Source organism: Microcebus murinus, chromosome 5 (genome assembly GCF_040939455.1).
Source record: "Microcebus murinus isolate Inina chromosome 5, M.murinus_Inina_mat1.0, whole genome shotgun sequence".
Taxonomy (NCBI): Eukaryota; Metazoa; Chordata; class Mammalia; order Primates; family Cheirogaleidae; genus Microcebus; species Microcebus murinus.
In genome coordinates, this window is record NC_134108.1 from 7,641,391 (window position 1) to 7,667,133 (window position 25,743).

The following is a 25,743-nucleotide window of genomic DNA, read 5'->3' on the forward strand; positions in this document are numbered from 1 at the left end:
GTTGGGCTCCTCGCTTCTCCTCACCCCTCCCTGAACAGTTAACTGAGCAGTCTTCCCCAGGAAGCTGCCTGGTCTACACTGCCCTGAGGATCGCCTTGGCCCCAGGTCTGAACTCACTTGCCTGTGCTTGTTGGCGACGCCCTGGAGACCCACCTGTGCGTACATGGGCTGGAGGTCGCTCACCGCCCTTGGCCTGGCTGCCCGGCCGGCTGGTCTCCATGCAGTCGGTGGAGGGGTCTCAGCTCTGGGCCAGTCGCCAATCGTTTGCCTTTTGCTTTCCTCCTTCCCCCTCAACTCTACCTGATTCTAGAACACTCTAAGGCTGACACTGCCACCTCAGGGAAACCATTCCTCACAACTCTCTTGTTTCCATAATTAAGCTTCTCTCCAGGGTGAGACTGGTCTGTGTTATGTTTACAGCTAGGGCAGTCATACAGTTTAAACTCTTCTGACACCCGTGGCACCTTGGTGTTGGTATTTGTCTATTGTCTTTTCTCCTTCAGGTGAAGCTCTTCCCGGTTCTTGGTATGACAAGTGATTTTCTGTCATATCCTGGACATTTTGGGTGTGAAGTTGTGAGGCTCCTGCTCCTATTTCATCTCGTGCTCTGCAGGCAGTTCCCCTGTCTGAGTGCCGCGTGCAGGTCCAGATGGGACAGGGTGCTCAGCTCTCTGCAGGGCTGCAGCGACATCCCCCTGGCATGGCGAGCACCAGCGGCCCCGCCTCTCTCCTCCTCACCCTGCCTTGAGGCTGACGGGTGGGGGTGAAAGTTCGGCTTCCCACTCGGCCCTGCTGATACCAGGGCTGGGGTGGGTGCAGAGGGAGGGTGTTGCACAAAAAAGAATTTGACTGGCCTTTGTCCCTGGTTCCTGGGAAGGAGACTCTAAATCTTTGGAAATTCCTGAGTAGGAGGAGTGTTTTTGTTTTTCATGAGCTTCTTGGATCACACCTTAGTTTATGCTGACATGAGATGGCTCAGCTTGGGGCCTGATCACCAGACAGAGCGACCACGTGCTTAGAGGGGTGGGGCTTTGAACCGGGCTGACCCCTGAGGAGAGGAGCTGGGATGCGGATGGAATTGAGCCACGTGGCCCATGATCAGTGAATCAAGCCCATGTAACAGGACCTCAATTACAGCTCTGGCACTGACACCTGGTGGCGCTTCCTGGTTGGTGAACGCACCGGTGCGTGGGAGGGTGACACGCCCTGAGTTCATGGGTGGAGGGGATGGGAATTCTGCGTCTGGGACCCTCCAGACTTCACCCTATGTTGCCTTCATTTGGCTGGTCCTGACTTTTATCCTCTGTGACTGTCATCGTAAGTACGGTGCTTTGCTGAGTTCTGTGAGTCATTCTAGCAAATTGTCAAACTTGAGGGTATGCTGGGACCTCCCACATGTGTAGCCACTTGGTGGTAACTGTGGGTGACTGGGGACCCCTGAGGTGCAGCTGGCACCAGAAGTGAGGGCGGTCCTGTTGGGAGCTGAGCGCTTTACCTCCCGGGCACTGTGCCTGCTGTGGGTGATCAGGGCCACAGTCGTGCCGTGGTACACCAGCTGGCGCCGGAACAGAGGGACGAGAACTGTTGAGCAGCGCCCTGTACCGTCTCACGTGACCTTACTGCTGTTGCGTGATGGTGGAAGTCCAGTTCTCTGCTGGGCCTGCGGGCACCATGCCTGCAAAAGCAGCATGCCAGCTCACAGCTCCTGACCCCTCAGCCCCCGCTTGTCGCCGCCACATGTGGGTGGAAATTCAGCCCCTGCTCAGCCTCACTGCCCCTTGGCAGTGGGAGGATGTGCACAGTTTTCCTTTGGTGTTTTGGGTGGGTGGCATTATCAAAAAGGTTTTGGTCGTGCCCTTGTTCTCGCCCCTGGTTATAGAGGCAGGTTTCTCCGCGTGTACCTGTTGGCATTCTAGGTTGCAGGCTTCTCTGGAGGCCCCTCCGGGATATGTGAGAAGCTAAAAGAAAACCCAGAGAACTCCCGTCTATGTTGTTCCTCCAGTCCTGAGGTCCCCGCCAGCTCTCCTTCTTCCCACCATTCAGGGGGAACATTCCCGTGTGTGTTCGCTGCAGAACGCCCAGCGTTTCGCGTTGAAAGAGGGAAGGCGAGCAAGAAACCGGGCTGCTGTGTCTTGACTGGAACCGGGACTCTCCCAGCACAATTTGTCAGCCACACGGGGACACCTTTGAGAGTGCAGTGGGTTCCAACTGCCAGGGTGCCTGAACAGCTGGTACGACACAGAACATAGGATCTGAAGTCTTTGTTCCTGGCTAATCTCAAGTGGGAATCACTTTTTCCTTTACACTCAAGTTCCACCCACAATTTCAGGGGCCTGACTCTACCAGATGGTGTTCAGGGTCATGTTCCTCTCTGGGGGGAGAATGTGGCAGTGCCACTCCCCTCTGTCTACAGGATATGAGCAGGCCAGGATGGTAACATGGGAATTGGGGTTGGAAGCTGCCCCCAAACTAAGCTTTTGCTTTTCTGTTCACTCTTCGATGCACTAGAAGGATGGACTGTAAAGTATTTCTGTATACCCCACAGGGAATTTTAGAAATTAAATCCTTTTTGTCCTTTAGGACAAGGCAATTTTTTGGGGGTAGCTAACCATTAAGACTCTGGATTTGATAGGCCGTTAATATCTACTGTGGCAAGAACAGGGAGAGGACAAAATTTGAGGCAAGATGCAGTTTATTTTGAAGACACAGGAGTAGATATTACCTTGGAATAAAAGCAGGGAGAGATCTTTGAGTTCCTGACAGCTCCAGCGTCTTGTGATGTGACAGGACTAGCATTCTGAGCCTCATTAAAAACAAGACTGCGTCCCAAATGTGACACTATAGAGCGGAGGGGCCGTGTGTAGCAGGAAACAGACGTCTTAGAGAAAACGTGTGTGCAAGGAAGGAGCCCTTGGAGTTGTACGGATTTGAATTCAGTGTCAGGGCTTGAAACTTCGAGAAGCCTCTTACCCAGTCACTGCTGCAGGCAGGCAAAGGACCAGGCTGCTGCTTCAGATCCTCTTTCAGAATGTTCAACAAGCACAGTCTATAAACGATCTCTATTTCCTACCCTGTTTCTGACTTCGCATCATTACTTCAAATAACCTTCGCTAGCCTGGATGTCCATTCAAATATAAATAGTTTGTATTTCAGATGGGCGAACACAGCATCTTACAGGAGAACAAGTCAGCAAGAGGAGAAAATACAGCAGAAAACAAAACAAAACAAAACAAAAACCTCTTCCACCTGTGAGAGAGAACAGGACTCATACAGGACCTTCCTTAGCTGAAGAGTCAACTCACCAAGACTCTGTTCACTTTCTTAGTTGTAAATAAACAAGTTTCTTCTTGACAAAGACAGTTTGCATCCCAGCAACCGAGCACACACATGCGTGCATTCGGTCCGGGGACTTGCGGGAGCGTTTCCCTTACATTACAGTGAAGCTGGCAGGGGCAGCGGGAACCCGCAGAAGCTTCCCAGGCCCTCGTGTCCCCAGAAGGCCCCGGCTGTAGCGAATACTGCCTATTTGGGGGCAAAGAGACTGTCCTGGTCCTCCAGGACGCCCCTCTCCTTCCCACACCAGGGTTTTGACACCCTTCGGGCTCCTCCCACCCGGGCCCATCTCTTGACAGTTAACTGCAACATGGGGCAAATCCACAGTCCATTTTTCAGGAGTACTATTTTCCCAATAGACCTAGGATTTAGACCTCATTTTTGATCTTAAAGAAATTCCAGTGTTTCACCATCAAAAATTAGGTTTTCATTCATTTTGCTTGAGGTATTTTTTATTAGAAGAATGGAATCCTCCGTTCCATGAGAGCTTTTTTAAATCATCAAAGGATGTTGATTGCTGTCAGAGGGTTTTTGTACATTTATTAAGATAAATGTATGATTTTTTTCCTTTCATTTGTTAATGTGGTGAGTTATAGTGACTGATGAACTCATGGTATGTCAACCTTGAATTTCTAGAATTTCTAGAATAAGCCCAATTAGATCATGATATTATTTATACATACCTCTTTTCCCTTTGGTAATATTTACATCAATTTTCTTGATTGAAATTGATATCTAATTATTCTTTCTTATACAGTCCTTGTCAGGTTTTGATATCAACAGCTAGTAATAATAATACTAGCAATATATTATCAAATACTTATTTTTCCTTTGACAACTCATTTAATCCTTACCAAAAAAAATCAATGCTGTATGCTGGTCTTGAATAGATATTTTATCAATCTTTTTGAATGGTTGGGCTCCCAATTTCCTTTTTTTTCTGTGTTAAGTTTTGGAGTTCTTTTTTTATTTCAATAGATTTAGGGGGTACAAGTTGAATTCCATTAATGTATGTATTGTGCAGCACTGAAGGCTGGGCTTTCAGTGTACCCATTACCTAAATAGTGTACATTGTACCCCATACATAACTCTTCATTCCTCACCCCCCCCACACCCTTTCTCCTTAAATCTTCAGTGTCTTTTGTACCACACTGGTGTCTTCGTGTAGCCATAGCTTAGCTCCTACTTATAAGTGAGAACATGTGGCATTTATTTTTCTGTTCCTGAGTTACTTCACTTAGGGTAAGGGTCTCCAGTTCCATCCAAGTTGCTGCAAAAGACATTATTTCATTCTTTCTTATGGCTGAGTAGTACTCCTTAGTATACTCAACTACTCAACATAAGCCGTATATGGAGTATCACGTTTTCTCTATCCACTCATCAGTTGATGGGCACTTAGGTTGATTCCATATCTCTGTGATTACAAATTATGCTGTAATAAACATACTAGTGAAGGTATCCTTTTGATATAATGATTTCTTTTCCTTTGGGTAGATATAGTCAAGTAGTGGGATTTCAGGATAGAATGGTCTATTTACTTTGAGTTCTTTGATAAATCTTCATACTGATTTCCATAGAGGCGGCACTAATTTACATTCCCACCAACAGCATATAAACATTCCCTTTTCGCCACATCTGTGCCAACATCTATTATTTTTTGACTTTTAATAATGGCCATTCTAATTAGAGTAATATGGTATCTCACTATGGTTTTAATTTGCATTTCCCTGATGATTAGTGATGTTGAGCATTTTTTCATGTTTGTTGGCCATTTGTATATCTTGTTTTGAAAAATGCCTGTTCCTGTCATTTGCCCACTTTTTTTTTTTTTTTTTTTTTTTGAGACAGAGTCTCACTTTGTTGTCCAGGCTAGAGTGCCATGGCATCAGCCTAGCTCACAGCAACCTCAAACTCCTGGGCTCAAGCAATCCTCCTGCCTCAGCCTCCTGAGTAGCTGGGACTACAGGCATGTGCCACCATGCCCAGCTAATTTTTCTATATATATTAGTTGCCCAATTAATTTCTTTCTATTTATAATAGAGACGGGGTCTTGCTCTTGCTCAGGCTGGTTTAGAACTCCTGACCTGGAGCAATCCGCCCACCTCGGCCTCCCAGAGTGCTAGGATTACAGGCGTGAGCCACCACGCCCGGCCATTTGCCCACTTTTTAATGGGGTTGTTTGTTTTCTTCTTGCTGAGTTGTTTGAGATCCTTACAGAGTCTAGATATTCTTTGTGTGACACATAGTTTATGAATATTTTCTCCCATTCTGTAGGTTGTCTGTTTACTCTTTTGATTATTTCTTTTGTCATGCAGAAGCTTTGTAGTTAAGTGTTTCTGAGAGTGTTTATATGAAAATCAATAGAAATGGTAGTAGATTTACCTATTTTTACATGCTCTTTCTATTTTTGCTTCTATATTTTGAGTCCTTGTGATTAGGTAAGTAGCAATTTAGAATTATTTAAACTTGCTGGCAAATTAAACCTTTTGTCATTATTTAGTGATTTTCTTTACCAATAGCAATGGTTTTTGCTTTAAAGTCTACTTCCTTCCCAATACTATACCTATAATAGTTTTCTTTTGACCGATATTCATCTGAATATATATATTTACCCTTTTTCTTTTAATGTTTCTGTTTCCATATTTTTTATCTGTATCTTTAAAAAATACCTATTAATCATTATCTTTTAGCTGGAGAATTGAATCTGTATACATTTACTGAAATTACTGATGTGTTTGGATTTATAGCTCCCATGATGTTGTATTATTTTGTGATTTCTACTCGTCTTAGTATTTCCATGTTCCTTTCTCTCTCCTTTCTTATCTTGTTTTGGATTGATTGGTTAATTTTTCTCATTCCACTTTTTTCTACAGTAGTTAAACGTTATGCACTCTATTTTTATTCTTTTCATGGCTACCATAGAGTTTAATATATATAGTTAATTTATCAAAGAATAAAGTTAATCAATATCTAAACCCTCTCACCAAATAAGACAGAGTCCTTAAAATGCTTCAGTTTTTATTATATCCTTCTAATGCGTGCTATTGTTATTGTGTATTTTAGTTCTATCTTGTTTTTATATGACTCCTCAAGAATATAATTGTGACTGTTTATATTATCTCATTCTTCTTATTTTATATTTCAATGTTTCTCTAGATTTATCTGCATATTTCTCCCTTTCTTTGCTTTCATTTATTTTTATATCTCATTCTTTCCATCTGGGATAATATCCCTTTTTCCTGAAGTACATCCTTAAGAATTTCCTTTAGTGAGGATCTGCTGCTAGTAAACTCTCTCTCAGTCTTTATATTTCTTCAAAGACTTTTATTTATTCCTGGTCCTTGAAAGACATTTTTGATGAATACAATCTTCTTTTCTTATGCCATAGTTTATCTTTCTGTTAGATTAAATTTGTCTATGACAGATGAGCATTTAGAATCCACCTTAGTGTGCCTGGTCTCATATGGAGACAAGCTGGACCATTACATAGATGGTGGATTTAAGGAAAACTGGGACAGCTCCTCCCTTTCCATTGCAAAAAAATGACTCTCTTCCCCAAGTGCCACAGAGCTGCAAATGCTCACCTTCTGATTAAAGCACATGGTTCTAGGAGTCTTCTATTAAAATACAGCTTTTCATCAGTAGGAAGAAATAGTATTAGTTGTTATTCACCGTCAGCACATGTGGTGAGTCAATTCATGTGGTGCTTCCCATGACAGGGCCAGGTAATGATGTCAGCTTGGAGGGAGGTCACATAGGGACGAATGGGAAAATTACTCTTTTATTTCAGAAAATTAACTTTTATAGGAGGAAGGAGGAGGACAGCTTCTGAACAAGGGAGACTGCCCCAGGAACTTTGTCCAGAATGAAGAAACAAGCTAGGACAATCCAGATGGCAAGGTGTGAGGAGGAGACCCCTGGTTCCTTGGGGGTTGGAGGGTCAGGGGTGTGGCTGAGTGGTTGGGGGGTTGGTGTGGCTGGGAGGTCATGGGGGTGTGTGGAGTGCTGACCTTGTGCTTCAGTGTTTTTCTCAACTCCCCAACTCTGAACCCCTCCCAACATGCCTCCCCTCTCCTTCCCCCAGCTGGTATCCACCAGTTTAACAGAGAACATAAGCCTTAGAAGAGAACGTTCTCCACTGACCTGGGCTCCTGTGTCCCCCCTCCCTCAGACTGCTGCTCTGCACGCTGCTCCTTCTCCTGCCTCTTGCCACTGGCTCTTTCCTCTTTTGCTTATAAACAAGCTTAAGTGTATCCCATTAAGAAATAAAAAACAAAACCCCCCTCCGGTTACAGATGTAACACTAAGCTCACTGTAGAAATTTTGGAAATACAGAAATTTATAAAGAATTTACAAAGAAAAAAAAATAAAGCCCACATTTCAACCTACCACCCAGAGATAATCACCTTTTACATTTTGGATTTTGTTTTGTATGTGTGTCCTCTCTTGCTCTCTATCCACTCCTTTTCCTACCTACAACGGTGGAATGATAATGTAGGTCTCATATCTAATTCACTTTATTTTTCCATGAAAATACCTTGCCTTGTTGCTATGTTCCTTCTGTCATTGTAGGTTCTTCCTTCCCTCAAAAACACCAAAAGTCTACACTTCTGGTCTATACTTCCTCCCTCTCATTCGGTCCTCAAATTCTTGGAGACTGTGTTCTACACCCCACACCCTCCGCCCCAGCTAAATCTGGCAGGTGCTGTCAGTGGCCTTGACTCTGGCAAACCTGGTAGGTGTTTTTCATTCCTCACTTTATAGCACTTGCAGTAACAGCTGCCACTATTCGTTACTGCCTTGTGGAAACCCTCACCTCCCTTAATTTTCATGAAAATTTCACCCAGCTTTCCCATTTCTCACTCCTTGGGATACCTCTCAAGCTTCGTGGGATAGTCTTACTTACTAAGTGGTCTTCGTGGGTCTGCTCTATGACCTTTTCTCATTCTCCAGTGTCTGGGCATTCTCTATCAATGATTCTGTCTCCAGTTCTGACTTCTCTCATGAGCTCCAAACCAACATAGCTGGATTACCACTGAAGCCTCAAACTCAGCATGACCAAAGCAGAACTCACCCCCACCCCGTGCAGGAGGGTCTCATGGGCCAGCCTAGAAATGGCAGATGTCATTCTCCCGTACTCTTTCAGCTAGAGCTCAGTCACGTGGGCGCACCCAACAGCAAAGGAGGCTGGCTGTGTGCCCAGGAAAACAAGGGAAACAGCTGGGTGACCAAGTCTTGGGTAGTCTTCATCACGGCTACCCAAGAGGAGTATTGCATAGCAAGTCACCAAAAAGGAGTGAATTCTGCAGGGTCTACTGATAAACCATCGGAGTGGCAATGAGAGTGCCCTGGAAATAGTCTTCCAGGGACGTCTGGGTTGGAACGCTCTGGAGCTTATGCAAAAGAAGTCAGAAAACACGGGCAGATATTAAAAGCAGCACATCAAGCATGATTTGCGCATCCACGAAGCCATCCAAGATGAGCTCAGCGAGAGAGCATGAGGTCAGCGGGGAATATCTCCAACGGGTCCAGATGGGGCTTTTCTCAGCACAGAGACTCTCAGCGTTCTTTCCGGAGGACACCCAGGACAGGCTTAGGTAATGCTTGGCATGCTTGCTGTTCTAACTGTCCTTTGTTCCTGGTTTCAGTTGCAAGTTTGAAAATGGTTTCTGTTTTTAGATTTCTGGTCATTTTCAAACATAGCTGAAGTATTTGTTTTTTTTTCTTTTACTCCCTCTCTTTAACTTTCTCCACCTCTCCATTCTTCCATCTCTTCCTGCCAGGTATCTTCGAGAAGGCATGGCCTCAGAAGACGGAGGAGGCAGGGCACCAACATGGCCTGGGTGCCTGTCTCCCTCATGTTCCCTTTGCTGCAGCCATTAGCTGTTTGGTGACTATGTGGTGTGAGGCGTCCGTCCCGTCAGACCAACTAATGGGTGCGCTAGCCAGAAGGACGGTCCTTGTAGCATCTGTGAATGTTTCCTCACCTGCAACACAGATGTAAAACAAGTCATTCTAGCCAAGCATCCTACTTGCAAAAGTGTTTAATGAGAGATTTTTGAACTACTTACCAGGTATATTTCTACAAATATGAAATAATAATATTAAAAAGCCTATATTTATTTGTTCATAATCATGTCTCTTTTCCTTTCTTTTCATTCCCACAGCTACCATCTCCTAACTGCACTGCCCCTTTCTTAGTTTTTTGGGAGGTAGCACTCGTGAAGCGAATAAGAGCATCAGCCCTCAGGCTGGAGCACTAGCTCTGCCACCTGCCGGCTCCGTGACTGTAACCGTGGCAAGTCCGTTACCACGGCTCCACCCCAGTTTCCTCTTCCCTAAGATGAGGAATGATAGGAGCTACCCACAGGGTGTGGATGATGATTAGATGCATTAATTCTTGTAAAGCCCTTAGGGCAGTGCCTAGTATGCATCCAGCTTTTATTATTATTATTATTATTTTTGAGACAGGGTTTCACTCTATCACCAGGGCTAGAGTGCAGCAGCCCAATCACAGCTCACTGCAACCTCAAACTCCTGGGCTCAAGCGATCCTTCCACCTTGGCCTCCCAGAGTGCTAGGATTATAGGCGTGAGCCACCAAACCTGGTTGTCTTCTTCTTCTTCTTCTTATTCATTCAGAAAGCCAGGGACAGAGTGTTGAAACTATTGATTTTCCTGCTAACAATCTTCAGTGACTCTGCATTACCTAACAAATACAATGTAAATGCCATTTGGGGCCCTTGGTGACCTGGCCAGGATACTCCCTTCCAGCAGATTCTCTGACTCGTCAGAATCAGCCGCTCAGCAGATACCTCTGCTTCTTTCCTGCCTCTGCACGTTAGCACGCAGTGTTCTCTTAGCCTGGAATTGTATCCTTCTAGATGGAAGTCTTATTTCTGGTGTGCTACTTACCTCTGGTCCTGAGCAGATGCGACTCAATTAGTGGCTGTTTTCCTGCAGCTCCTTCCCAGCGGTGGCCGGAACGCCTGTGTGACTCCCTGGGGGAGGTGGCCGGTGAGCACTGGGGAGTTGGTGTTGGACAGGAGACGAGCAGGAAGACGTCCGCTCCAGCCTGGGCACCCCGGGTGCGCTCAAGGCTGATCTTCACACCTCCACGCAATGCGATCCCTCATCTACAGAGAGAGGAGATCGAGGCATTCTCTGCCCCCATTTTGAGTATTATTAAGAGGTTAAAATGAGGTCAACACTGTGAAAGTTTTGTGGTGACAATAACAAGCTACGCAAATGTACAAAATACCATCATTATTCTAATCACCAGGATTCAAAGGCAAGCATATGCCCTAGACTTTGATTCATTACAGACATAATCGGCACCAGCTTGGATGTCACCCATGCTGTTTAATTTTTCCAGCAAGGCTCAGAGAGTCACAGGAACGTGCCCAAGCTCCGGGGGCTGGCGGGTAACGGACTCATAGACGGAGGCTGGGACTTGAATCCAGACCCAGGCTCTGGAGCCCGTGCTCTTGGCAGCGACCCCGCTCCTGACACCCGAGTGATGTCGGCACCGCGAGTGCAGAGTGTGGAGCAGCATCTCCAGGGGGCGCCTGCCCCAGCTGGGAGACCGCCTCCCGCACACGGCTGCCCGATGCAGACGCAGCCGGCAGGTCTTGGAAGGCCTTGGGCCTCTGCCTTCTGAAAAATTCCCCTGGAAGATTCAACTGTTCATCCTCGTTAAAAAAAAAACCCCTATTCTTAAATATTGACTACCGGTAGTTGAGCACAAACCATGCGCCAGTCTTTGTGCTGGGCGCTGGGGTACAGCCATGGGTAAATATGACCCTTGTCTGTAAGGTTCTTGCATTTTAGAAGAGGACTGATTATGTGGGCACTCCCAACACAGAGCAGTTAATGCTAGTGACAGTTATGTGCCTGTCTATGGGGATCTCGGAGACGCGAACGCCGGACTTTGCCTGGGCGCCCAGGAAGGTTCTCAAAGGAGCTTAACATTGCGCAGAGACTGGCGGGATGAGCCAGCATTTATCAGTTGGAATAAGTGGCCAAGGTGGTATTATTTAGTAAGCATGGAGCAGCCTGGTTGAGTTGGCATTGCAAAGATTCCTCTGGTGATTTTGAGAAGGAGAGATTGGGGAAGGAAAACCAACCCAGGGCAATTCAGTTTTCTCGTTCCAAATGACTTTCCACTCCAGTCAAGGTCAGCCATCCCCCCCCCCCCCCCGGCCCTTTATTATTAGGATCTATGCTGCACATGAACTTGGCCCTTCTCTTCCTAAAGGTCACCTCTGACACATCCTTCTTTCTGCCTCCTCCCTTCCTCCTTCCCTTAGGAACTATTTTTCATTCTCTCGTCCTCCCAAGCCTCAAACTCTCCCAATCCTTGTGGTCCACAATTCCCTTTCTGACCACCCTTGTCCCACCGCACAGCCTGGGCCCTTTGACAGCCGTTTCAGTGACACATTGGCTAACGTGTGTTCTTTGCCCAAGTTCAGAAAACAGTTTGTTTTTAATTACATCAGTGAATCACTTCAATATTTTGGGGCATCCCAAAATATTTTATATAAGAAACACAGTCTAAGGAAGACCAAACATTAAAATTAAATGGACAGATAATATTTGGTCCATACTGACACGTCTCAAAACACAAAGCTTGGGTGTATGTATTTGTATTGGTTGCATAGGGTAGTGCTTTTGTGGAACACAAAGAGTGAATTATTTAGGGTGAACTTGTCAAATGCTGTACTTTATGGAGATACTGTTTGCATGGTTATGTTTATGTTTTCTTCAGAACTATGCAATTTGGTCTTGTGCCTGCCGAGCTGATTCTGAAATAGGACATGGAGATTTAAAAGTTACTGCCCAACTGACAAAATAATGCATTACTCTAGAAGTTCATTGCATATATAGCATAGAGAGAGAATTTCTCCTGTATTATTATGTAGTCTTGGAGGCCCAGAGCCAAGTTAAATTAGGTGTCCCAGTGACCAAATCCTAAAACAGATTCTGAGCACATGCCAGCCAAATCTGAATTATTTTTCTGATAATTTCACTTGTTTGCCAACGAGGCCATACTGATTTTAATGCAGACCCACTGAATCCCATTTGCAGGGGCCCTTGTGGCCACAGGCACACTGCTGCCTTGGCTTTGTCCCTTCCCTGTCCACACCCTGGTTCTCTTGCGTTTGTCCTGCCATGTCCAGGAGCTGAGCATGGAAGGGAAAGTCCCAAACTAGGGTTTCTTGGTTCCAGTCACTGATGTCCCCTGCTCCTTTTTATCAGCTGTATTTGGCAATTGTGGTTTTCAGGGTGTTTATTCTAAATTTTTCTGGTCTGTTCAACCCCTAACCCTCATCCCTAGTTTCTTTCTTCTTCTTCTTTTTTTTTTTGTGAGACAGAGTCTCGCTTTGTTGCCCAGGCTAGAGTGAGTGCCGTGGCATCAGCCTAGCTCACAGCAACCTCAAACTCCTCGGCTCAAGCAATCCTGCTGCCTCAGCCTCCCAAGTAGCTGGGACTACAGGCATGCACCACCATGCCCGGCTAATTTTTTCTATATATATTAGTTGGCCAATTAATTTCTTTCTTTCTAGTAGAGACGGGGTCTCGTTCTTGCTCAGACTGGTTTCCAACTGCTGACCTCGAGCAATCCACCCGCCTCGGCCTCCCAGAGTGCTAGGATTACAGGCGTGAGCCACCGTGCCTGGCCCCTAGTTTCTCATTCTTGGCCATGACCTTGGCTTCCACTACAGAGGAAGCTGATGGGGGCATCTGCCCCTCCACCCCTCACTCCGGTTCTGCTTCCTGTATGTTTCAGGGCAACGCCGTGCCTCGAGCCAGGGCCCTTGTTTTCAGCTGCTCTCCCTTCCTCACCTCTGCAGGGAGGCTTCTGTGTTATCGTCTTTAGCAGGGACCCTCAGCTCTCACACCACCCTCCGCCCCCTCCTCCAGCCTCCACTCCCGCGCAGCCCTTCCTGGCGTCACACCTTTTCTCACGGTGGCCCTGTCACGCTGGCCCCTAAGCTCCCCCCTCCCACCCTCCCCAAGCTTCAGGTACAGAAATTGTCCTTCTTTACCACCCTTGTCTTCCTCCCAGGACCCTGCAAAGCTATTTACCCACGTGCATCTCATTAGGGTCAGCATGCTCTTTCTTTTTTGTTGCGATTTATGGACTTATTTTTTTCAATCTCTGTGACTTCCATCTGTTATGATGCAATGTGTCTTTTTTTAAATTTCAGTATATTATGGGGATACAACAGTTAAGGTTATGTATATTGCCCTTGCTCCCCCTTGCCCCTCGAGTCAGAGCTTCAAGCGTGTCCATCCCCCAGATGGTGCGCATGGCACTCATTATGTATGTAGATACCCATCCCCTTCCCTCCCCCCCCCCCCCCCCGCCACCTGCCTGACCCTCAATAAATGTTATTCCTGTATGTCCACTTAGGTGTTGATCAGTGAAACAAATTTGCTGGTGAGTACATGTGGTGCTTGTTTTTCCATTCTTGGGATACTTCACTTAGTAGAATGGGTTCCAGCTCTATCCAGGAAAATACAAGAGGTGCTAGATCACCGTTGTTTCTTAAAGCTGAATAGTACTCCATGGTATACGTATACCACATTTTATTAATCCACTTGCAATGTGTCTTTCTGAAAGTTTTCCATCATCGGATGGCAAACTCCTTAGCCCCAGGGCTATGTCTGACTTACCTGGGTGTCTCCCTGTGTCCAGCAGAGTGAAGAACACTCTTTGCTCAAATGTTGCTTTCTCATCAAGTCAACGCTGACCACCCTAATTAAAATTCCACCTTTCCTCCTGCCCTTGTCCCTTATTAACTATAATAGATGTAATTGCAAATAAGAGTGTTTTTGAAGAACAGTTTCCTAATAATTTATAAATGTGTAACTGAGAGATCTGGGATCATCACAGTCTGATCAAGGTGACTCAGGGACACACGGCAACGGCCCTAATGTTGTGATTCGTTCAGAACCCAAGCAATTGTTTTGTGCTTTGTACACGGGGTGATTGGGATAGGGTCTGTGAGAGGGAAGCCTGGAGAGCAGGAATCCTTGCGCTGTCTCTGCTGCTGGGGTTGGGGGCAGGAGGGCGTGCGGGTGGCCTCCTGCATCGGCGGCCAGCGGGGCCAGCCCAGGGCTGCCCGGGAGACGGCGTAGAGGCTTCGGCTGACTCAGGCCACCAGACAGCAAGAGATGGGCCTCCTGGGGCAGGTACTAAGGGCTGTCCTCTCCTTGAGGTCTGGGCTTTGACACGACCCCGAGCTGGGAGCCTACGGGAGGCTGACACCCCCCGCCCCCCACCCCGACTCTCGAGAGCAGCTCCCCGACCTGCTCTATTGGAGGGAAGCAGTGCAACAGTCGCGTAGGAGACTTTGAAATTATTTTCTCCCTCTCAGTCCATCTGTGCCAGGAGGTTTGCCTTGCTTTTATGCTTTATTTAGCTTAGTTAGTATCAAAAATTAACATGCATGATCTAAGAACACACCAGCTTGATAAAAGGGAAAAACAGTAATGAGGATGTTGGTGAGGGGGAGGATGGGAGAGAGAACCGGAAGCCAGCCAAAGACACTGCACCTGGTGGAGGGTGGTGCTGTGTGCAGACGAGTCCCCGAGTGGCTGACCCATGGTGGGATGGCACAGAGATGCCTCTTCACGTCCCAGGACAAAGCCCGAGAGCCAGCCTCCCGGCACTGGTAACAACCCTGCTGGCCTCTGCCAACTCCACTAGGGGAGGCCTCAAGTACTCTCAATAAATACTAATGTCAACAATGCTTGACTGCAGCGCAGTGTTTTCATCCAGTGTAAGATGTCGTGAAGCATATGGTTCCCAGGGCAGAAGATCAGAGAGAGTGCTAAAAATTACCCAGTAATAAGAATGATAATTTTCTCAGGCTGTTTCTAATCAACAGAGCAGATGTGGGCTTCAGCTGAAACATGTCGCTGGGGCTGTCTGGGATTCACAGTGTGGTGTCATCACTTGAGATCATCACCCCAGGGACACGATCAACCCTCCGAGCAGACATCCTGGGAAGATGGAAGGATTTGTGTGTCCTTCCTTTAGTTATGTCGAACGTTGACCCCAACGAGACACTTTCCTGGGCTCTGATGTGTCTTGGTCACACTGAGCAGACCATTAAAATCTGACAGCCTGGGGCGAATCACCGGTAACCCTCTGAGATTACCATCCACCTTGCTTCTTTAGGGATGATGCAAATGGGAATAGTAACTAAAGGCTTATCATAAATCTGAACCACTGTGATAAATCCACCTTCCATAAAACTGTGCGAAATATTAGCTCCACAAATGCAACCTTGATTGCGTAGGTGATATAAATAGGGGAATGTGGGAATGTGGGAATACTACACTGAACTGATGACAAAGACACCTTGGCCTCTCACCCGAGGCTCTCCCACTGTTTCCCTTTATCTTCCTGAGACCCTGTGGCAGAAAGAAGTCCACTCGCCGGGGAGTTTCGAGGGCTAGACAGGAAAGTGTAAACCCGCACGTGGAAAGGGCTGCCCACAGTAGGTGCTCCGTGAGTAGGTGTTGGGTTGAAGTGAGCTTGAAAATAGAATTTCTTTTTCATAATTTGTGGCATTGCCTCTAAGTATATTTTTTCGTTCGAGAAGTCAAGAAACTCGTTTTGGGTTTCCTTGAATTCCACTCACTGAGGAGTGGATACTGAAAACGCCCCGTGGCGGGCAGCGTCAGGGTAGCTGGGTGAGTCCTAGCAAGAAAACCGTTTATCAGGTTCATTTCCAGAGCAGAAACCACATTTCTTCAGCTGTAAGATGTGCCTCATGTGAGTTGTTCCCCTGCAGCTGGCGCCAGGTGACGTGGCCCCGGTAGCGTCTGTACCTGATGACTTATGGGGCCGAGCCGCACCTCTCAGACAGAGCGGCTGTCAGCGGGGAGGCTTTGACCCGTGAGAGAAGGTGGCGGAAAGCTCTTTGATATGAGTCACCCCCGCGTTTGGGGTTCCAAAGTAAGCTTTAGATGAGGCTCTGTTGAGTATTCAAAGGACTGGAAAGAAAAAAAAAAAAAGGAGAAGAAGAAAGAAGAGGAAAGGATGTTTTATGCCAAGCTTAGGGAAATTCTGTGTGAAACGCAACAGAAGCCAGACGGCTTGCTCTGGGAGGTGAATCAGGCTTGCTGGGCACTCAAGTGTGTGCTGTTTTCAGCCCACCGAAGCAAAACACCGCGTAAGCTTTAAAGATGGCTTTGTGGCCATCGCGATAAAGGCTAACCTGAGAAAGAAAGGTGCCTTCAATGTGGGAGGGGACACGGGCATGCTGGATCGTGGGTCAGCGCAAATGGATTCTGATCTGTGGCAAGCGGCGGCATGGATTTAGGAGACTGATTTATCTTCCTAGGTCTCTGTTTTCTCATGTACTCGATGGAGCCCTGGACCACACCGTTCCCAGTATGAGTCCGGGGCTCAGCTCCTGCGCGGCCTCGGTGCGTCACGGCGCTGGGTACTGCTCGCTCGCTGTGCACAGGGCACCGTGCTGAGAGAGGCCCAGAGGTGTTCGTTCTCATTTACACTTCGCAGACAGCCCTGTGAGCTAAGTCCAACTAGTTTCCTCATTTTAGAGGGAGAAATTGAGCGTTGATGAGGTTAAGATGTGAGCTAGGCCCTCTTACCTGTGGACCTGCCTCTCTGAAGAGGCCTGAGTGAGTGAGGAGGGGTGCAGGGAGCTGGGCCTCTGTCCCTGGGGCCATCAGAAAGCAGGTGGACGCAAGCCTCGGCCCAAGCCGGTTCGAGTCCAGTTCTGAGGAGTTGTCACTCTCAAGGCTCCTCTCAGGTACACGTGAATGTTTTCTTCTTTCACGGCCACCTGCCAGGACTCGGGAGCTAACGTGAGGTGAAGCTCTGGGGGCTCCTTTGGGAGCTACCAAGGAATTCTCTAGGGACCATTGGCCTCGACCTGGGGAATCCCCTCTGAGAATGCCAGTGGCCCCAGCTTTGCAGAAAAGTGACCTGGAAATCATAAAATCTTAGAATTTTAAAGTTAAAAGGGCTTTTTGCATATAGCTCTTCTCATACTTTAGTCCATCTGAAACTACTGTCCAGCTGCCTGAAGCCAGCCTCCGAGACTGCGGGAGATTCCTGTCCCTCTGGCACTCTCCTGGCAGGCTGACAGAGAAGCTCCAAAGGCTGCAAGCAGACGTCCTCCTGGACCCAAAGACTCGTCGGCCCCTTCACACGTCCGGCCACGAGGAGCCCAGACGCCGACACCATTCTAAGGTGGGACCGTGCCCAGGAAACCAGAGCCGGGGGCTTCTCACGGAGGCATCTGGGAAATGCAATTTGGATTCATGTCGTGTAGCATGACCACGGGTTACTAGAAGTCCAGACACCTCTTTTGTTCCCTGACATCAAAACGTAGGGGCTGGCAGTCGTGTGGGTGTCTCTGGATTCGATTTCGCTGCCTTGACTGAATGATGGAAGGTTTAGTCACTCGGAAGTAGGATCAAGGGAAGGATGTTCATTATAGCCTATTCTTTTTCAGTGTTAGACTATTCTGTTAGTGGATTATCCAAGTTTTCTCCTCTCTATTGCCTTATATTATTCTTTTTCTTTTCTTTTCTTTTTTTTTTTTTGCATTTTGGATATTGGACTGATTTGATAGTAGAAAGAAGAACAGGAGGAAGGGTGGGTCAACAAGTCCTGGCCTGAGGCTGCAGGGAGGAGGCTGATGGCAGGTGTTAGGGCAGTTCTGTTAGTGTGGTAGGATTCAAGGTCCACTGGAGGACACCAGCCAGGTCAGGCCAGATATGCTTAGGGAGAGCTCCTCGCTCAGCTCAGCCAGGTGCAAATGAGGGCAGAGGGAACGGACCCTGGTGCAGAGTTCGAGGGGAACTGGGGTAAGCCCAGGGCACCAACTGCAGAGGATGTGGTTCGGTCAAAAGGAAATAGACATTGTAAGGAAAGGGGGCAAAAATACCAATTTCACTCCTCTATTAGCCCTGCCAATGGCAAAAGCAAGTGCACATGAGTTTCACTTTATTTCTTCATGAAAAAACAATATGGTGTGAAGGAAAAAACATTACACTGAGTGATAGCAGAGAACTAGTTTTTAGCCCTGACCCGCTAGGTATTTGTGTGACTTTGGGTACATCACTTAATTCCTTTGAGATTCAATTTCTGCCATCTGTGAAATGAGAGGCTGAACTGGATGGCCCTGAGATTTCTTTTAGCTCTAGATTAGGATACTGACAATTGAACACAACAAAATTTATGATGCACCTGCTACTAGGAGATATTTCTTCAGGGGTTGCAGCCCATGTTCCCCCACGTGTCTTCTGGGTGTGAAAAGCAAGAGGGCACTCTCTCCGAGGACAGCATTGTTATTGTGCAGCATCTTTCATCAGCTCAGAGCACTATATGGGCGGTTCACACATCTCAGCCCATCCATGCGATGCCCACCCCCAAATGTATCAATCCGGATAAGGAAGTGAATCGGATCAGGGCGGACTTAGCTGATCCGCCGGCTCAGATGCTTCTGTGTTCTCAATGGCAAAAAAAATCTGGGTGATAGGTACTTGGATGCTTGTTCTATTATTCTTTGTACTTTTCTGTATGTTTCAAATACTTCAGGACGCAAGTGATTTTTATTCATTTATTTAATGAAGAAATGTAGGGAACAAGCGTCTTGGTGCAGTGGAACGGCTGGCAGTATTTGGGACCCTGGCAGGCAGACGGAGTAGGGAGTTTTGGGGGCCTCAGGATTAAGGGTAGCATTGCCCTGCTGGCTCCAGACAGAGACCTTCTCCCTCTCCTTTGTCTCTCCCCTTGTCACTGGGTCCGCTGTAGCCCACGGAGGTGAGGAAGGAAGGAAGGATGTGCCTCTGAGGCTACCCTGTCTGAGTCCCCTTTCTGTGCTGGGCTTGGGATGAACTAAACGTTGCATCCCTGGTATAGTAGAGAGATGTTCACCTGTGGACTCACTGCAATCCCAAAGCTTCTCGGGATGGAAGGAAGTGGAGGTGACAGCGCACAGCACGTGGGAAGAGACAGAGGCCTTGGGTCCCTCATGCCTCCTAAGGAGCTGTAAGTCATTATTCTTTCAGAACACAAATGTTTGCAGCAGACACAATAGCGTGATGACAATAAGCATTCCAAGCCACATACGGAAATGGAAATTATGTATTTTATGTGTCTGCTGGAAGACCTTGGGGGTTGTGGAGCAGGCAGTTGGGGAGATTACTTTCAAACAATGAGGCTTTTTGCTCTCAGTAACACATCTTGGAGCATCTTCTTATGGAACTTGGCAACAGTGCTGAAAGCTGAAGATAAAAAATTATAAAACAAGATAAACCAGTGACTTCAACTGCTAAGAATATCTACAGCCATTCCTGCCTGTAGACCTCCCAGTTTTATATAATCAGTTTCTCGACGATTTTGGCCCATTTTCCACATAATAGGAATCTTAGAAATGTTCACCTAGGTTAATCCTCCTTCTTTCATTTCTTTTAAACAAAGAAGGCACATATTAGAAAGCAAATGTTGGGCTGGGTGTGTTGGCTCATGCCTGTGATTCTAGCACTTTCAGAGGCCCAGGCAGGAGGATCACTTGAGGCCAGGAGTTCGAGACCAGCTTGAGCAACACAGTGAGACCCTGTTTCTACAAAAAATAAAAAAAATTAGCCAGGCGTGGTGGTGCACAGCTATAGTCCCAGCTACTAGGGAGGCTGAGGGAGGAGGATTGCTTGAGCCCAGGATTTTGAGCTTGCAGTGAGTTATTATGATGATGCCACTGCACTTCAGGATGGATAACAGAGCAAGACCCTATCTCAAAACAAAACAAAACAAAAAACAGTACAATGTATTTTGTATAGGTTTATATATACATAAAAGAATGGAAATATCTGTATTTTTTATTAAAAAAGAAAGCAAATGCTTCTTTTTTTCTCTTAAGTATTGGTATTAGAGAAAACTGGGTGTTCTAGAAAGTGAAGTATGAATTTAAATTCATGTAGTTAAAGCTATGCTGACATAATAAATATGAACTGGGGACTTTCTACTGCCAAACATTATTTTATATATTGACTTATAAAAATGCTTCCTCAAATTATCCACATTATTACTTAAATTCTTTTTGGTTATATTGTTCCTGTCCAAAATACAGGGTAACTAGACTTTGGACTCTGTCGTCTTCAGCTCTGTTTTCGACCTTAATAAAACTCATAATTCTTTAAAAATTAAATTAGGATTTAAATGCCTATTTCTTGGCTTAGTCCTAAAAATTGGTGTGCTACTTTCTTAAGGAACTTTAGACAAAATAAAACAAAACCCTCAAAGCAACTTCTCTATCTTTTCCAGATGATACAAAGTGTGGCTCTAACTGCCTTAATTCTATGGATCCAGAGTAAAATTAATTGAATTGCATTTGTGGGTAACTGTTAAATATTAATCATCTCTAATGTATTTGTTGGAGATATACTATTTAGACTACTGTGAAAAGAAGGGCTTTGAAGTCAAATAAGCCTGGATTTATGTGCCAACTGTAGCATAGGCTGTGTGATCTTGGGCAGGTTTCCTATCTACTCAAAGTCTCAGTTTTCTCATCTTTAAAATGGGAATTGAAATACAAATCACTGTGATTGGCTGCAAGAATTAAGTGAGAAAACACATAAAATATACTATGTGCACATAGTAAATGCTTAATGAAAGTGGTATCTTCCCATTTCCTTGACACATTCTTCCTCATACAACCACATCTTCTTGCAAAGATGCTCCAGTGATGCTCAGGAGGGGCGAGGGGGAAGCAGGGAGCTCCTGGACCAGACAGTCAGAGCAGAGACATGGAGAGGGAAACAGATGAAAGCACCAAAGAGGAGGAGAAGGCCCCATGCCGGTTCTGGGAGTAGAGTTTGCCTAATCAGCCAGAGCGCCCTTGTTTCTGGAGTACTTGGGAAAGAGAGCAGGGACCAGGCTACACTGTCAAGCCCCCTAACAGCTATGTGGTACTCTAAAAATACTTTGTATGTGATATTAGTGGTGTTAGCAATCTGGAGAGCATCAGGTTGACTCAAATGTCGGTTGGCTAGTGCCTGAATGGCTTGACAAAGGCAAAAAACCATTCAGAGTGGAGTTCTGATTTTTTGTTTTTAGTGGAGAAATTAGGAGCTTTGCTGCCACTAATAAATGGGTCCCAATGTGTTTTATTTATTTATTTATTTAAATCTTATTTTTATTACAGGGGCCACACTAATCTTCTCTGTATCATCCCAATTTTAGTATATGTGCTGCCGAAGTGAGCACCCCGATCTGTTTTAGGCAAAAGCATTTGAGCAGAGATTCCAGAAGCCCAGTAACATTGCCTGAAGGGCGTGAGCCCTGATGGCCTGAGGTTTACCAGGTCCACAAGGGTCTAGGCAGGGTCAGGGACTCATTTGCAGTTTTTCTCTCTCACTCAAGCCCAGCAAAGGATTTCTGTCTGGGCCCAGTGACCATTCGGGAATCTGGGCATGAACTATTGATTCATGTATTCGTCTTCATGCAGCCTTTGCTGATGAGGATGGTGATGTTGCAGGTGCTGGAGCAGGCAGGAGGCAGGGCCCTGGCAAAGGCTCCAGGAAAGGAGCTGATCACGTGCAGGGTCTGCAGGTCACAGCGATCGTGTTCAGTGTGCTGCCTTCATTGTCCCACTTGGAAAGCTGGAAAATGGATAGGGATGCTGGGCAGCCTGGGGCTACACAGGACTTTCCAGAAGCTGTTTCACCCAGTGTCAGAAGGAATGTGACCTTTATAAAAGGGAGGGAACCTTGACACGGGAGTCTGCTTAGGATTGCATGGAGGCAGTTTGTGGTCTATGTCGTGAAGCATGCTAGACTTGATTTCTCCTAGGGGTGAGACTCTATGGACTTGAATTCTCTTTTACTGCTAGCACTGATAAAGACTCCTTGAATGGACTTCTTAGTATAATCTCTATCATTACCTTTTTCCTAACATAAAGAGTACATGTGCCAGGCTGTGGGGCTTACTAGTGTGATGCTGAGCTTGTTTAGATTAGGTTTGTCTGGGAGCAACAAAGACGCTCCCCCACCCCCTGCCAAAGTTAAAATAAGGTATAGGTGTTTTGGTAGCTCATGTGAAAGAGAACAGGGCTGGTTTGGTGGCTGCAGGATATCAGCAGTCCTGGTGCCTTCTACACTGTTGCTTTACTATGTGCAGCTGTCATTTCCAAGATGATTTTGTGGTCTGACACCACCAGCTCTAGCCACCAAACCTCTTTCCACATGGCAGGAAGGTAGAAGGAGTATCTTTTGCTCCTGCTAAAGATACTTTCCAGAAGTCACATGCAACATTTCTGTTTGTAGTTCATTGGCTAAAAGTGAGTTACATGCCCACCTTTAGCTGCTAGGAAGGCTAGATAATCAATGATCCCAACTAAGGCATGGATGTTCTCACATCTCAGGAAGAAGAGAGTTGTCAACACTGAGAGGCACCTATGAACCTCTGTCAGAGCGTAGTTGTGTAATCACTGTCCAGCTAGTGTTGACATCAGCTGTCTTACAATTAATCAAAGAATTTTCTGGGAATGTTATAAATATATTCTCACTAGACATTGGTGTTGTATATTCTATGGGTCTGGACAAATCTATAATGACATGCATCTGTGTTGTGGTATCACACACAGTATTTTGCTGCCCTAAAAACTCCCTGTGCTCCACCCATTCACCCCCCCACTAACCCCTGGCAACCACTGATCTTTTCACTGTGTTGAGAATGTCATATAGCTGGAATCCTATGTAGTATGTATCTGAGAGGTCCATTTCTAAAGGAATACACATTTCTTAGTGTTTGTCAATCAGTGTTGACCCATTTAGAACATGAAAGTGCTTCCATATTAGGAAGGTCTGTTTTTTTTGAAGAGAGTCGTCTGTTCTTGTAGACATATGGGTTGGGAACATATATTTCCTACTGGCTCTTTGGCTCATTGTCAACAAAGTGACTTCTGAAAGTCCAGGAGCGATAAGATTAGAGAGGGTGGTTCCCAGCAAGGCGCTCTATAGATGGCCTCATACGTGTCTGTGTGGCAGACACGGGCAGTTACTGCCGTTTGCTGAACAAGACCACCCATTTGAGTGAATGCTTTGAAACGAGTGAGCATTTGGTGTAGCCAAAGTTGTCTGGAATGACTTGTGTAATTGTCGCTTTGATTCAAGCTTGGAGAGCCCGAGCTATGGGGTTACCTACTTGGTTTGATGTGGCTGGTCAGTGAGTGAATCCTGACATTGGTCTGTTTCTTCTGGAAATAATGCGGTTCACCTGCTACTGATAAGGCAGGGATAAGTACCACAACCAAGGTGTGCGTTTTGAATTTTTCCTCTCCTGATACTTGGAAAGACTGATAATGAACGTTGCACGAAACTGACCTACCAATCCATTCTTCAGAGCCTCTTTTTCTGTATCTCCTTGCAACAATCATGGCAAATATGGTGCCCCATTACTACAGATTAACACCACTGCAGATTTCCTTTCCTTTGTCTCTTCTGTAGCACTATTGTTTCTGTCTGCACTGGTAGGCTTTGCCTCATTCACTCGTTTTTGAGTGAGTCAGGAGAGAGTTTTGCTATTTTCATTTTTGTCGTTCATTCTTGTTCATTTGAAAAGTTTCCGGATACTTTGACAATCTCCTGCGTCACACCCTGGATTCTGCAGTGTGGACCAGTTAGAACAAGGCATCTGCTGAGGGAGGCAAATGCCAGACAAATCCGGCCAGAGGATGTGTATGGTGAGTCAGGCCAATAAGTGGATGGTTCTGATCTCGTTTTGAAACGATCCTGATAACAGATCCTGATAACAGATGCTGACACTGCTTATTTGGTTATTGTGATACACTACTACACTTAGTATTGTAATATTAAATAGTCGGCTGAAGTGGGTAGCCCAGATGTCTTTTTTTTTTTTTTTTTTTTTTAGCTTACTGTACAATCCTTATGGTAGAGAAACCAGCAGAAAAGAGAAGACCACCAGAATAGCAGATACTGGCCGCTGAGACAGTGCCGGCTGCAGGCGACTGACCTGACGATCGTTTGTCCCGCGGGCACTCAGCAGCTTTAGTTCCCATTGCGCACCATTCGATCCGCTATTCTTTTTAAAAACAAAAAATGCACTTGATTCTAATCCTGCTCTTCCTTCGATAGGCGCTGTAATAGGTGCCTCATCTTTCCCTCAACTGTCTGCTGTCAGCCACGCAGGGAGGCTCTGCTTCCTGGAGGCAGGCATGCCGGGCGTCAGCGTGCCTGGCGTCACGTGCCGAACGTCAGCGTGCCGTGCGTCAGCGTGCCGTGCGTCAGCGTGCCGTGCGAGTGCGGAAGCAGCAGCCATAGCTCCCCGTTTACGCAGGACTTGCTTCTCCGAGGCGGGCGCGCACTTTGGAGGAAGAGATCGACACGGAGAGGAGAGGAGGTGGCTGGGAGGACCCCTGGCTAGGGGAGTCACCCCAGACTGCTCTCTGAGGCTCGGCTGCCGCATCGCAACGGCCTTTCTTCGTGCGGGGTCTGTGGGATCATCCGTGGACAGCTCACAGAGCAAGCGCTCAGTAAACGTGAGTTGTTGCTGTTGTTGAAGGGTCGGGCGAGAGTTTCCCAGCACCTTCCGTGTTGTCTCTCCTGTCTCTCAGCCTTTGTCTGGGGAGTCCTGCTGCCACTGCGGTCCTGGGGACTCTTCACATTGGATTCCAACTCCAGGCCGACCTAGCGTGATGTTTTCTTCCTGTCTGTCTGTCTGTCTGCCCAGGTATTTTCACCTTGAGTCCCGGTTGGTTCATAGCCACCGTGCAATCCGCCAGGTGTGCTCTGAAGGTAATATGCTGTAGCTATCATCACTGCCCTTGTCACACACTGTATAGAAAGAATTATTTCATCACGGTGCAGCGTCCTCACCAGCCTGGGTGCCGGCCCCTGCTGTGCTGCGTTCTGATCCGAGCAGAGCCGCTGGCCTTCCTCTGTGCACACCGTGCCCTAGCTGACCTCAGCGTCTCTGCTCTCCCACTGGGATTCTCCCAGGCCTCTTGTTGGCTGCGGTCCCGGTCCTGGTCGCTGACCTTACCCACAACACTCCATAGATCAGGCTCACAGCGGACCCGCCAGTGCCCTTCCGTCAACTTCCTTGATCCACCGCGACCCGAGGCCACTGACCTTGTTCATGCTTCGTCTTGAGTGGCAACGTGTGGAGTGACAACATCAATTCAGGTCACAACACCCTCAAGACAGGCAGATCGTGCGAGTGGGAGTGTATCAGAGCTGTGGAGGGTGCGGTCAAGTGGGAGGTGAGTGGAAAATGAGGGGCCTGAAGCATAACCTGGAGATGGAGCAGAAGATCACGGGCTCATTACTTTTTGTCTCTCTGGTATTTGTCCTGGGATTCAGTGTTTCTTTGGCAACTCGGCTGTGCGGCAGTTTTCCACCT

At 46.7% G+C, this 25,743-nt stretch overlaps 1 long non-coding RNA gene and 1 other non-coding gene across 2 annotated transcripts; one reads left to right on the forward strand and one right to left on the reverse strand.

Annotated features, from left to right (window-relative positions):
* Positions 1-7,144: 7,144 nt before the first annotated feature.
* Positions 7,145-9,453, forward strand: LOC142870873 (uncharacterized). The gene is made up of 3 exons (XR_012919199.1): positions 7,145-7,233; positions 8,643-8,930; positions 9,117-9,453. It is a non-coding gene; the product is annotated as an uncharacterized LOC142870873 (long non-coding RNA).
* A 12,026-nt stretch (positions 9,454-21,479) lies between these two features.
* Positions 21,480-21,588, reverse strand: LOC142871239 (U6 spliceosomal RNA). The gene has a single exon (XR_012919499.1). It is a non-coding gene; the product is annotated as a U6 spliceosomal RNA (small nuclear RNA).
* Positions 21,589-25,743: the final 4,155 nt, after the last annotated feature.